Source organism: Anoplolepis gracilipes, unplaced genomic scaffold (genome assembly GCF_047496725.1).
Source record: "Anoplolepis gracilipes unplaced genomic scaffold, ASM4749672v1 Contig19, whole genome shotgun sequence".
NCBI lineage: Eukaryota > Metazoa > Arthropoda > Insecta > Hymenoptera > Formicidae > Anoplolepis > Anoplolepis gracilipes.
The window spans coordinates 1,520,575-1,534,471 of NW_027328667.1; the positions used below are offsets into that span (position 1 = coordinate 1,520,575).

The 13,897-nt window shown below is 39.1% G+C and overlaps 1 pseudogene; it reads right to left on the reverse strand.

Annotated features, from left to right (window-relative positions):
• Window positions 1–11,311: 11,311 nt before the first annotated feature.
• Window positions 11,312–13,335, reverse strand: LOC140675594 (uncharacterized; annotated as a pseudogene).
• Window positions 13,336–13,897: the final 562 nt, after the last annotated feature.

Below are 13,897 nucleotides of genomic sequence, written 5' to 3' on the forward strand. Positions count from 1 at the left end.
AGTAAAACGTCCGATCGTTTCCTTTTTTTCGGTGTCACATTTTCCTCTTCCTCTTCCTCTTCCTCTACCTCCGCATCTTTAGCCTCTTCCTTCTTATCTTCCTTGTATCGCTTGATGGGTAAGATTTTAATCTTTGCGCTACTCTCCGACTTATTTTTCATCGCGAACGAGTTGTCGACAATCTTTTGCAGCAGCTCGATAATAGATTTAAAATGGGTCTTGACTGCGATATCGTCATCGATGTTACCGGTCTTCAAAGCGCGATGTTTCTTGCGGATCGATTCGCTCGTTTTCGCAATCTCCTTTGCCATCTTTTCACGCTCGCGAATATTATTGCTCCCAGCCATATCGATAGAGAGTGTTGAACGCTCGCGTTTCACCGCTTACGACAGAATGTAGGCAACGACTAATCGTTTTGTGGTATTGCAAACACGTTAAATCCGTTTCTGTATCGCCCGTTTGTAAGCAAGCTATCCTTGTCTATCACGAGAAATCCATACTTTTGCTGCCAACAAGTACGACATAACTCACTGAAATCCTCGTATGACATGTCGGTATTCCCGTGATCGTTGTACACGTGTTTCAAGTTGGTGCTATCCTGTTTAAACAAGATTAGCAGGTTCGCGTTGTCGCGTAAAAGATGTTTCGGTATTCTCGCGTATGTCTGGTAGAGATAGAAGCAGTCGACGTTCGAGTGGCGTCCCATTGAGAAATATTCTCTTATTGTATTTTGTTTGTCGTACGCCACGTCATCGAAAACGAAAATCAAGTTTGGACGTGCTTCGCTCGGTGGAATGACGTCACTGTTATTGGAAAATGTAAAATAGCCGATTTCATCAATCGACGTTAACAAATTCTCCAGATATCGATATTTTGGCTGTTGCAGTGACTTTGAATACACGTACACATTTTCAAAGCGGACTTTCTATCAAACTAATCAACACGTTAGTTTTACCGCAATTCGAGGGGCCGCAAACGATTGCGCGTATAGTATTCGGCAGCATCGTACCATGTCTACGCATCTCTATTGTCCCTCATTGAGCGTAATCTGGCGTCGTAATTTGTCACGCGTATCACGAAAGGTTGTCGCACGAATTTCATTTTCCCACTTCCGATTCGGATCGCACGCCTGTCTATTTATAGCTGCGCGGAACTACAAAGTGCTCAGTAACGAAGAAATGTTTGACCTGCTATCAAGTCCTTACGATATTCTTGATTTGAGTGCCGAACAGCTACAGTTTGTATCTAAAGCAGTTTTATTGCGAATGTGTGGTAATCACGTCCACTACGTGTGGGACAAACTTCCGGAATACATAAAGGCGGATTCAGAGGTTCAGACTTATTATCACTGTTTCGAACATTACAATCGACCGTGGCAACAAACGCAAATTGACGGTCCAGCGCCGATGATAAAAGATTGTCGTGAATGTCGACGCAAATAAGTAGAGGTCTATTAAATCGTGCGATAAACTTGTCATAAATGTTAACGCAAATAGATAGAGGTCTATTAAATCGTATGATAAACGCACTTCCTATCGAATTGCATATTCCTGGATACCAGTTTTGCGGTCCGGGCACGCGGTTAGAAAAACGATTGGCTAGAGGTGATCGAGGTATCAACCCATTGGACGCGACGTGTCGTGAACACGATATAGCGTACTTTCGGAGTAACGATCTTGTCGAAAGACACGCGGTGGATAGGATACTCGCACAAAAAGGCGCAAACTTGCATCACTGCAAAAGATTCGTCTCTCGGTGAGAGAACCGCAGCCACAGCCGTCTGGACTGCGATGAAAACCAAAACGAAGTTCGGTATGGGTCTAAAGACGAAAACGAAGAAAAAGACGGTGAAAAAACGAATACTTCCGGTAGCGAAACGCGGGGGTGTATTACCAATTCTACCGGTGTTGGGCGCTCTTGGATCTCTAATTGGTGGAGCGACTGGTGTAGCAAAGATGGTGAACGATGGAAAAGCTACACAACGTCAATTTCAAGAGATGCTACGTCACAATCGTGCCATGGAAGGTCGCAGATTGTATCTCGCGCCATACAAATACGGACGAGGAGTCTCAATGAGAAAGAAGAAAAAAAACGTCAAAGAGACGCTAAAAATGTCAGAGGGCGTAACTACCAACATAAAATTGCTGCAACGAGCAAAACGTATGCACATTCCATATTTTAGAGGTGTTTTTATGCGTAACTCATTACCGATCGGTGATATATATCGAAACGAGAGCGGCATCATAAATTTGGATAACGCTAAAGGCTCGGGTACTCACTGGGTAGCGTATGCAAAGAGGGGGAATCGAGCTATATATTTTGACAGTTTTGGCAATCTTCGACCGCCAAATGAATTGATGCGATATTTAAATGTGACAAAAATAGAATATAATCACACATCCTATCAAACTTATAATCAAAGCATCTGCGGACAATTGTGCTTGCAGTTTTTCCGAACGGTCGATGCACGCGAATTTAAAGACATACATTGCGCTATTTAACTTAGTATTCGTTAAACAGTTTGGTCAACATGTCTATGACATTCACGCTGACTGGAAAGAGCAGCGTTCTCGCGGCAAACTACTTTCCCAACGTAGATTTAAGCGACGGTGAATACGAGCTTGATCTAGCAAATTTTGAGAGTTATCACACGATATCGAACGTGAATTCCTCGAATAATAAATTTTACTTTGACAAAGACGATGCGGAAATTACGATTCCCGAGGGATCGTACGAGCTGCAAGCGATACATGAATTTTTGAAACATACAATTTCACGAAAACGTTCGCAACACACAGTTCGTAATGGTGATAAAAAACACACTGACGACGATGATGACTTTGAGGCTGGAGAATGGCCTATAGTGCTCCGCGCTAATTACAATACGATCAGGAGCGAGATCAAATGTGCCTACAGATTAAATTTTAGCAAGCCTAACAATATTGGATCGCTGCTAGGATTCTCGAACCGTATACTGCAGCCGCGAAAATGGTACGAGTCGGACGTGCCGATTAACATTATCAACGTGAACATTATCCGCGTCGAATGTAATGTGACCGCGGGTGCGTACAACAACGGCAAACTCGTTCATACGATACATGAATTTTCACCGAGAGTACCACCAGGATATAAGATATCAGAAACACCGGCGCACATCATTTACCTACCGATCATCGTGCGGTGCATTACGGATTTAACGTTACACGTTGTCGACCAGGAAGGACGATTACTTGATTTTCGAGGAGAAGAGATCACCATTAGATTGTATGTACGGCGGCGGCAAAATTATCGTGTGATGTTCGTGTTGAACGGATCGAAAAACGTGAGAGACAACACAATCTTTACGACGCTAGCGACAACAACATCGACATTTGCTAATATCCAATCAGCCGGCACTAAGAAAAAGAAATTGAACGCATCAAATGTTGCGTTTTTACAATCTTTGGGATTCGTGGTGCGAAACATTTGCGCGATGACTGACATTCTCAACATCGCGGACGAGCTAGTCTTTGACGATCGCATTGTCAAGATTGAGACTCACTCCTACAACCCATTCGCCAACACAACGTTCGGACACAGTGATGAGATAAGAATACCCATACAACAACAGGATCTGTATACATTGCCGTACGAGAGTTTCTTATACATCGAGGGAGAATTGAAGATAAAGCAACCAACTGCCGGTTCCGATGTGGTACTGCAAAATAATTGCGTTGCATTCATGTTTGACGAGATTCGATACAAACTCGATGGTGTGGAGATTAATCGGAATAGAAACGTGGGAATAACAAGTATGCTTAAAAACTATGTAACAATATCATCCGATAGAAGCGTGATTATGAGAAATGCTGGCTGGAGTGAGCCAACTATTGTGAATGGACACTTTAATTTTTGCGTACCGCTCTACATGTTATTGGGATTTTGCGAGGATTACAGACGCATAGTAATTAATGCTCGTCACGAGTTGATCTTAATACGATCGCGCAATGACAACAATTGTCTGCTTGAAGCTTCGACGCTGAAGCCTGTGCTCAACATATTCAAGATACAATGGCGAATGCCACATGTGTTGTTGAGTGAAATTAAAAAGCTGTCTATGCTGCGCGCTCTGGAAAGTAGACGCTATCTCAGCATGGGTTTTCGCTCGTGGGATCTGTACAAGTTTCCGCTGTTGCAGCATACAACCAAGCATTCATGGGCCATTAAAACCGCGACTCAGCTGGAGAAACCACGATACGTTATCTTTGCTCTGCAGACAGGCCGGAAGAATGTTATGTCCGAGGATGCGAGTAAATTCGACGACTGTAAATTAACAAACGTGAAACTCTATCTGAACTCGGAATGTTATCCGTACAACGACATGAATCTGGATTTCGATAAAAATAGATGGTCGATTCTGTACGACACGTACGCGCGTTTCTGCAAAAACTATTACGGATACGAGTACCTCGAACCGAGTCTCACCGTCTCACTGTTTCTACATTACGGTCCGTTTGTGATCATCGATTGTTCTCAACAAAACGAATCGGTCAAGAGTGCAACCGTGGATGTGCGATTGGAATTTGAGTGTAAGGAGAATGTGTCTAATAATACGACTGCGTACTGTCTCATCATACACGATCGCGTGATCCAGTACAACCCATTGACCAACGTTGTGCGCAAAATTACCTAAGTGTTAGCGACAATAATTTAGAAAGAGAGGGGAAGCAGGATATAAATCCAAGTGTTACGAGATGGTTGTCATTCTTCTTAACTGACGAAAAGAGATCTCATCATGTCTGTATCAACGTTTGTCGATCTGCAAGGATTTGTCGTTTCGAATAAATTCATCGCAAAGGAGGTGGCAATGCTGAGAAGAGGAACTGTTCTCGCACACTACATTTTTCGGAGTCCTATACCATGGCATCTCCTTACAAAATCCGAAAAGTGTCAAACTTCATGGTTGATGGCGAATCATCATGGACTACAATGGGAGGATGGAATCGTTGCGTACAGCATGGCGAAACGGTTGATTACAACAGCTGTAGTTGAAGAAGAAGAAGATAAAATGCAGTGTATCGTATACGTTAAAGGATGTCAGAAACGAGAATGACTTGCTAATATGCTCGGCGACGATGCGAGAGAAAATTTAATTATCGAGACCTTGGATGCTGATTACGACGATATCGAATCTTTAAATAATCTAAATGTTAAAAATACTATGCGATGTGGAAAACATGTTAAGAATTGCGCATTACAAAATGTATTCAAAATATTTAACTGGTGGTCGCAACGCTAGAAAGAATTGCAAGATTTGGAAAAATAAAATATTTAAACACTAATATGTTTTATCTCTTATTCCCCCTTCTCATTCCCTCCCTCCCTCACGAGTCATTTAAGAATTCTTTTTATTCGAGTATCGTCTCTCCCTTCTCCTAAAAATTTCAGAGCACTGAAGTATTCTAGAATTTCCCACCACATTTACCACTAATTTCCCCCCACTACTTTGAAAAAACCGGATGTCACGTATATTTGATTTTTCATACGATCAGTGTTGCGTTAACCGTTCGTGAAAGTAGTTCACTTTTGAAATCTGGAAATATCTACTACGTCGAAAGAAGCAGTGGCGGCCCCAGCAGAAGCGTGAATAATTACGTATCGAGTCGTTATGAAACTCCATCGTTTGAGAACAAATGTGACAAGTAAGTTTTTGTTTAACTTCTTTCTATTTTTCACAAATTGTTTTTAAACTAATTTCTTTTTTATTTTTCTACAGCATTTCGTTGAAGCGTCGTGCGATTCGTATACTAAGTAGACGATACGCATTGACAACCACGGAATTCAAATTCCTTGAAATTGGTATCAACGTGGGTCCACCGAGTTACGTGGAAATTGTCATAGGAGATCATCAAGGAAAGGAACTGGTATTATCTCTACGAGCAACATCGCAATATTCACGATTTACTGCGAAAGGACTCTAAAGATACCTATAATTTTATAAGCGTTGGACCGCTAACAGTGCGAGTTCATACGATTAACGATACTAAACTTATAAGTCTCGAATCTTTAAACGTGCGCATGATAATGATTTTTGAATTAAGTTTTTAGTCACAATATGTAATAAAAAAAAAAAAATATAAAAGAGAAGAATAAAGTTTTTTTTTAAATTTAAATCATGATATAATTTATTCGCACGCATTTCCCATCCGTGCTTCCTCCTACCCGTAAACAGTCCCAGTTCTCAAACGTAGCTCGTTGCGGGGGATGACGTCATGCTGAGAAGGGAGAATGCGAAGCTAGGGACCGCGAGAGAGTAAGCGCTAGGAAAGAAAGATAGCGCGAGGCGAAGGAGAACGAGAGAGTAAACGCTAGGAAAGAAAGAGATAACGCAAGGCGCAGGAGAGCGAGAACGCAGAGAATTTTTTTTATATTAAATATTAAGTTATTATATCTAATTATATATAATATATGAAAAAAGAAGGATGGGATAGATGAAGGAAGCGCAAGCAAGCAATTATATGTGTTTAACATAATTTTTTTATTTAAAAAGTGTGTGTGTATTTATTTACAAAAAATCTGTGTGTGCGTGCGTGCGTGCGTGCGTACGTGTGTGTGTGTGTGTGTGTGTGTGGATAAAAATAAAGTTAAAATCAGGGAAGGGAAGGAGAAGGCGCAGCATCTCTGAAACAGAAAAAGGAACATTTTTATTAGTATTTTAAAATATATTTAAAATTTGACCATATTATAAAGAGATACTTACAATACGAGGGGCTCCTCTCCGAATAAGCTGCGGAGGTCAAATATGTCCCCCTGTATGTGCACTATTTCCCGGGCACCGAAGCGATCATGCCATAAATCCTGCCATTCTTCGGCCTCCCTTCGATTGACCCGCACCCAGCGCACATTCTCCATGTGCGCTATGCTTATATATCCAGGGATCGGATCAGCATCTATTTCGAAAATCTATTAAAAAAAACAAATATATTATAAATATATTATAAATAAAAAAAAGCGTATAAAAATAATAATAAAAACTACTTACATTTCCAAACAGGACCTATAGTAGCGCCTGGAATGGGGCGCGGGCCAAATTTCGCGCTCTTCGAAGTGAGCGGCGGCGATGGTACCGGCGACGGTCGATCCATTCCGGAAGCCGTAGGTGGCGGAATCCCGTCTCAAACATCGCATGCATGAACGCAACAATTTGCGACATTTTTTTTTATTTTAACAAAATACGCTCACTCGTCAACAGTCAGATACTTTATGCCAGCTCCAGCGAGAGCTAGGTAACGTCTCGGTAAAAAGGGTAGGGGGTGAGCAAGGCATAAGAGCTAGTACGAATGCCTACTCTTCACAACTAATAAAAAAAAAAAATAAAAGCTAACGTGAATTTTATGGAGTCCCCGGCTATAAATCAATCATGCGTTTTTGCACCTTTAAAAACGGCCCGACCTGTTCGTCGCAGCGTCAACCAAAAATTTCTATTCTAAACTTTATGCCAGCTCCAACGAAGGGATCGTGAAAGAGAGAGAGAGAGAGCCAACACCTAAAAGTTAGATTGTGCGAGGCGAAGGAGAGCGAGAGAGTAAGCGCTAGGAAAGAAAAAGATAGCGCTACATTAGAAATAACGTAAGGTTTAGGGATCGTGAGAGAGCGAGGCGAAGGAGAGCGAGAGAGTAAGCGCTAGGAAAGAAAGAGGTAGCGCGAGGCGAAGGAGAGCGAGAGAGTAAACGCTAGAAAAGAAAGAGATAACGTGAAGCAAAGGAGAGCGAGAACGCAGAGAATTTTTTTTTCTTTTTTTCTTTTTTTTTCTTTTTATAATTTTTTTTCCTTTTTTTCTTATTTTTTTCTTTTTATAATTTTTTTTTCTTTTTTTCTTTTTTTTCTTTTTATAATTTTTTTTTCTTTTTTTTTCTTTTTATAATTTTCTTTATATTAAATATTAAGTTTTTATATCTAATTATATCTAATATATGAAGGAAGAAGGATGGGATAGATGAAGGAAGCGCAAGCAAGCAATTATATGTGTTTAACATAATTTTTTTATTTAAAAAGTTTGTGTGTATTTATTTACAAAAATCTGTGTATGTGTGTGTGAATTTAAAAATAAAAAAAAAGATAAAAAAAATATATAAAAGATTGCATGACGATGGTCGAGCGGTACGGCACGACGGCGACTGCTGCTGCAAAGTGCTGGAGGGGATGACCGGGCGGTGGTAGTGGCGTCCAGGTAGGGCTCCTGCATAACAGAAAAAAAAATTTATTAATATTTTCATAATTTGAAAAAAAATAAAATAAAACAATAAATAATAATAAAGTCAGTGCTCTCTTAAATATAAATTATTAAATAAGTTAAAAACGGCAATAGAGAGCAAAAATTAAGTCGTGTTAAACGAGTTAGGTCTTAATCAAACAATCATATAATAATTAAAACACAATAATAAGGTATATTATAGATATCAAAAATGATAATAATTATTACATATGTCGCATAATCTTCAATAATAAAATTACTATTAGCGGTGTTCTATATCGCATTATCATAACGCAAATCAATCCTCATATCAAAAATTACAAATGTTAAGAGAATCTTTATATCGCATTTACGTAACTCTACTCATACGAAGATATTAAACCGACAAATGTTAATAAGAAATTACAATTCAATAATATAATTATTTGGATGCGTGCGTTTCGAGCTCAATCTTTGAGTCTTCATCAGCAAAAATTAAATCACAAATATAAAAATTTATAAATTAATACGAGAATATTTACTAATGTGTTATGAGTATAAATGTAAAACGCCATTGTCTTAGTTGTGTGAACCTACTCCGATAGATGTTATTAGACGAACATAGTCAAAAAGTTGAAAAAGAATACTTACACATCAAGGATTACTTACAATTACTGATCAGAATCAGTATCAGAATCTGGATCATTATCGATGACATGTTGTAGATGCAATATGTTATCGATATGTTGACGGATTTCCCGATGGATTTCTTGCAATTGCTCAGGATATGCTTGCCGATTTCCGTCTGGTAAACAACAATTCTCGCAAGGCTTTCCCCTTAGTCTATTGTTTTCATTAGTCCATATATAAGTTTGTAGTTTGGAGATCACGGTTGAAGAATTTTTTATGCCAAGTTCGCGATTTCGTTGAAACTGCACCACCGCATTCAATAGTTTTTCGGTCACCATTTTTCACAGCACTTAGTCCTAGCAAATGTCTACAAAAAGTTTATTGCTGCGCACAAAAACGGCACACACTACATGCTATTATTTAGCACAGTGAATGTCCACAGTTTTTGCACGAGTTCCAACTGTGATGAATATATTGTCCAGTTTCATGTTTATACACAATTTTACCTTGTGTATATGAATCTTGAACTTCAATAAAACATCCAGAACAAAATTTCTCACTATTTGCTTCGTCGTCGTACTTTTTCACTTCATAATAAAATATGATATTACACATTTCCTGTCGTTCGGTTATATTTCGTAAGTCTTCACGCACTAACGGCATTACTTACTCATTTAAACAGTCTTCCGGGTCACTCTCGCGATTAAAATCTCTTTTTCCATAATATCTTAATAGTCATAAAATGATCATAAAATTAGAAAAAAAAACAGTTTTATGACTTCTAAAATGCCCCCGACTATAAAATTAACCACAAAGATAAACATCTACTTTCGAACGTATGTAGGACCCTTTACCCCCCCCCTCCTTTCCATAACACCAGATCCCTCGCGCTTCCCAGATACCCCCGCACCCCCCTCGGAGCCCCATGGCTTAGAATTCCCACTATAACAATACTTCTTCCCGGCTACACGTGGGACGCCATGTTAAAGCATACGAAAATTATATTTGAATTACTCACAGACATTGACATGGTTATGTTTATCGAACGAAGTATACGCGATGGTCTGAGTCAATGTTCCAACAGGTACGCGCGTGCTAATAACAAGTACATGTAATCGTATGACTCATCGAAACCATCAACGTACTTGATGTATTTCAATGTTAATAATTTATACGGATGGGCAATGTGTCAACCATTACCCTATGCCGATTTTCAGTGGGTCGATAATGTTTCCAATTTTGATGTATCATCGATCGTGCTCGATTCGTCTACAGGCTACATCCTCGAAGTCGACCTCGAGGATGTAGCCTGTATCCGCAACATCTTCACGATTCACATTGACCTACCGTTTTGTCTGACACGCGACAAACCACCCAGCAAGCGCGAGGACAAGCTTCTCGCAACCTTATACGATAAGTGACTCCGTATATATATAGAACTCAACACAAAATTTAGAACACTGGCGAAAAATGAATTTGAAAAAAATTTGTACAAACTAATGAATAATGCCGTGTTTGGCAAAACGATGGAAAATGTACGCAATCGCGTAGATGTTAAACTTTTAACAAAATGGGATGGAAGGTACGGCGTAGAGACATTAATTGCAAAACCAAATTTTTATAGCAGGAGCGTTTTTTCGGAAAATCTAATCGCTGTGGAATTACGTAAACTCGAGGTGAAATTCTACAAACCAATTTACGTGGGTATGTGTATTCTCGATATATCCAAGACATGTTTGTACGAATTTCACCATGATTATATGGTACCAATGTATCGGGAGAGATGCAAAGTCATGTACACTGACACGAATAGTCTTATATATCACATTGAGTGCGACGATGTGTACGAGAATATGAAACGCGATATCAGCAGATTTGATACGAGCGACTATGCGATAGACAATGCGTACGGTATACCGCTCGTGAATAAAAAGGTTAGGTCTAATGAAGGATGAAAACAACGGTACCATAATGACTGAATTTGTCGGGCTTAGAGCAAAAATGTATGCGTTGCGCGTGGATGGTAAGAAGGATACGAAAAAGATAAAAAGCGTCAAGAGTAACGTTGTCGCGAGAACGATAACGTTTGACGATTACACGCGTTGTTTGAACGAAGAGATTGAAATGATGCGTAGTCAATCGTGTATAAGATCAAAACTTGCACGAGGTATACACCAGTCGCGAAACAAAAATTGCTCTAAGTCCGTACGACGACAAGCGGTATATCGTACCTACAACTACTGATACGTTATCGTGGGGACATTATAAAGTACCATTGTAAATAATTGTATTTATTTATTGTAAATATAAATTATATATATATATATATATTCACTCATGTAAATTTATGTATATTTTTATTATGTTATATGTTTATAATAAATTATTTTTATGTATTCAAGAGTTGTGCGATTTATCAAGTCCCAGCCATTTCACAAAAACTTCATCTCCTTTTTTACGTATCACCTTTTACACGAGATGCACGTCGAGGTTAGCAACGTTATGTAGTTCGTATTCGTAGAATCCTCCGGCTACTGGATTTCCATGCGAATCTTCGAGTAGATATGTCGCGGGATTAGTATTCTGTATTTTGACAATTTTAAACACTTCGGTCGACCAATTTGGTGTGTAACCTTTATCAAAAATGGTCTTGAATTTACTCACACGTATCGAATCACCTACTTTGAATCTCGCTGGAGCAGCAATTTTTACATTGTTGTATACTGTATTTAAAAGTCTATCAGCGATTGTTGGAGTGACATCGATAGGTCTCATATTGATAGTGCGATGTTTTCGCGCGTTATATTCTGCAACAAGTTGGGATAAAGCGTCGATTCACTTGTAATTACCATTTAGCGTAAACAATTTCTACATATTGTTCCTTAAAGTGCGGTTGAATCGTTCCACGATCGAGGCTTTCATGATGGAATACGTTGAATAATAATTAATGTTATGTTTCTTCATGAGTTTTTGCACATTTGCGTTGTAAAATTCCTTTCCTTTGTCTGTTTGAAAATTTTTCGGACATCTTCCACCATCTCGAATTAGTTTCGCAATCGTTTCAGACATTTCGTTTTCACTCTTACTTTTGCGCGGTATGGCCCACGCATACTTGCTCAGCACATCGATAACAGTGAGTATGTAATTGAAACCTTTGTTGACTCGTGCATAAGGACGCATCTCAACTACGTCTGCTTGCCATAGATCATCATATCCGCGTACTATGACGTGTCTACGCGGAAAATTTCTTCTCGCCGGAGCGTGCAATTCTTCCACGAGCTGTCACTTTTCAGAGTTGTTTTTCTTTTCTTGCATGTTTGATCGCGGCATATTTCATAATAATGTAAAAGTTCATGTATAATTCTTTATATATCTTTTCCTGAGTCGGATGTAGTTTGCACACGTGTCTGAAGCATTTTCTACATTTTATGCATCATTATCTGAAGCGTTTGCACGTGCGTTTCGAGCGCAATAATTGTTTCCTCAATTTCTTTCTGTCTATTCCTCAAAAGTTCAACACTCGTTTCAACGTACCGTTTGTTAGCAGCATCGTTATCATCTTCCGGTTGCGCTACACGTCTTGCGCAACCTTGCGTCAAAGCCGGCGCTAGTCAGACAAAGAGCGTTATCTCGCACATACGTTCTTAGTAATCCGTTCCATTCATAGTATACATTATTCGACGTACCGAGCGATACTCCAAATTTATTAATTGGCATTTCAATACGAAATGTTTTGACAGAATGACTAGTATCGTCAACATGTTTAATTTACAAGACCTGCCTCGCGAAGCTTTTCGATAATTGACATGATTTCATTGCCATGGGCATTGTTACCTGCTCGACACGAAGCTTTCAGCAACCGCAAACGATCTACCAATTCATTAGGATCGTTCCAATGCACGTATTCAATTTTATTCTCACTCAGTGTCATAGTGCGTGGTAGGTTTATACCTTTTCCAATTTTTCTTTTGATAGGAAATAATGAAGCGATTATATATTTATATTTGTATCCTTTGTTACCTAATATTGGATTACGCACACTGCTATCACGTCTATGCACGTTTGTCGCCAGTAATATACTTTTATATTTATACATATCGTTCTCTGTATATACAGCATCGTCGGGAATTCTCTTGAAAATTAATTCGTAAAGACCCGGCGGCCCCCCCATATTTTACTCCATTGATGATTATATTATCATTCTTATCCACTTCAAAATGTTTATCGCCGAGCATCATTCCTTCGTCGGAAAATTTAACACCGTATACGTAATCCATCTCGTTATTTACATCTTGGCCCAAAATTGCTCCGATATATCTTTGTCCGAGCGGACCAAGATGTTCTTGCAATATATTCTGACCCTCGGATGTTTGTAATTGACGTTGAACCAACGTCACAACCGCTTCGGGTGTGGTCTCAAAAATTTCTTCAACGGAAGGAGACGAGATTATTTGAGGTTGTTGTACAGCTTTTATCGGAGTCGATTGTTTCATTCACTTTGATTGATTTGGTGTAGAAGTTATCAATGAATCGTTTGATCGTTTTTGTCCCCCATTTGATTTTTTTTCATAAGTCAGTGAAATGTTTGATCGTTTCTGCTTTATGCTCTCTTGTTCTTCTCTGGGTATATCAAACGACTCCACTTTCGATACATCAGATTCTACATCGATGGTATTTTCAACAATTTGTTTTAGAGGTTCAGTGATTGGCTTAAAATGTCTCTCCAAAGCGACGTCTTCCTCAATTTTACCAGTTTTTAAAGCGTGATATTTTTTGCGAATTGATTCGCTCGTTTTTGCAATCTCTCTGACAATCTTTTCACGTTCATCATCAGCATCATTGTTGTTTATCATGATTGATTATTTTGTAGATGTTGTTAGACTGATGTGTCGAGAGCGACTAACCTCTCTACAGTATCGCAAATTCATTAAATCCTTTCCTATATCGTCCATTGGTCAGCGAGCTGTCTTTATCAATAACTACGAATCCATACTTGTGCTGCCAGCATTTCTGGCATAATGCGTGAAAATCGTCGTATGACATGTCAGTATTTAC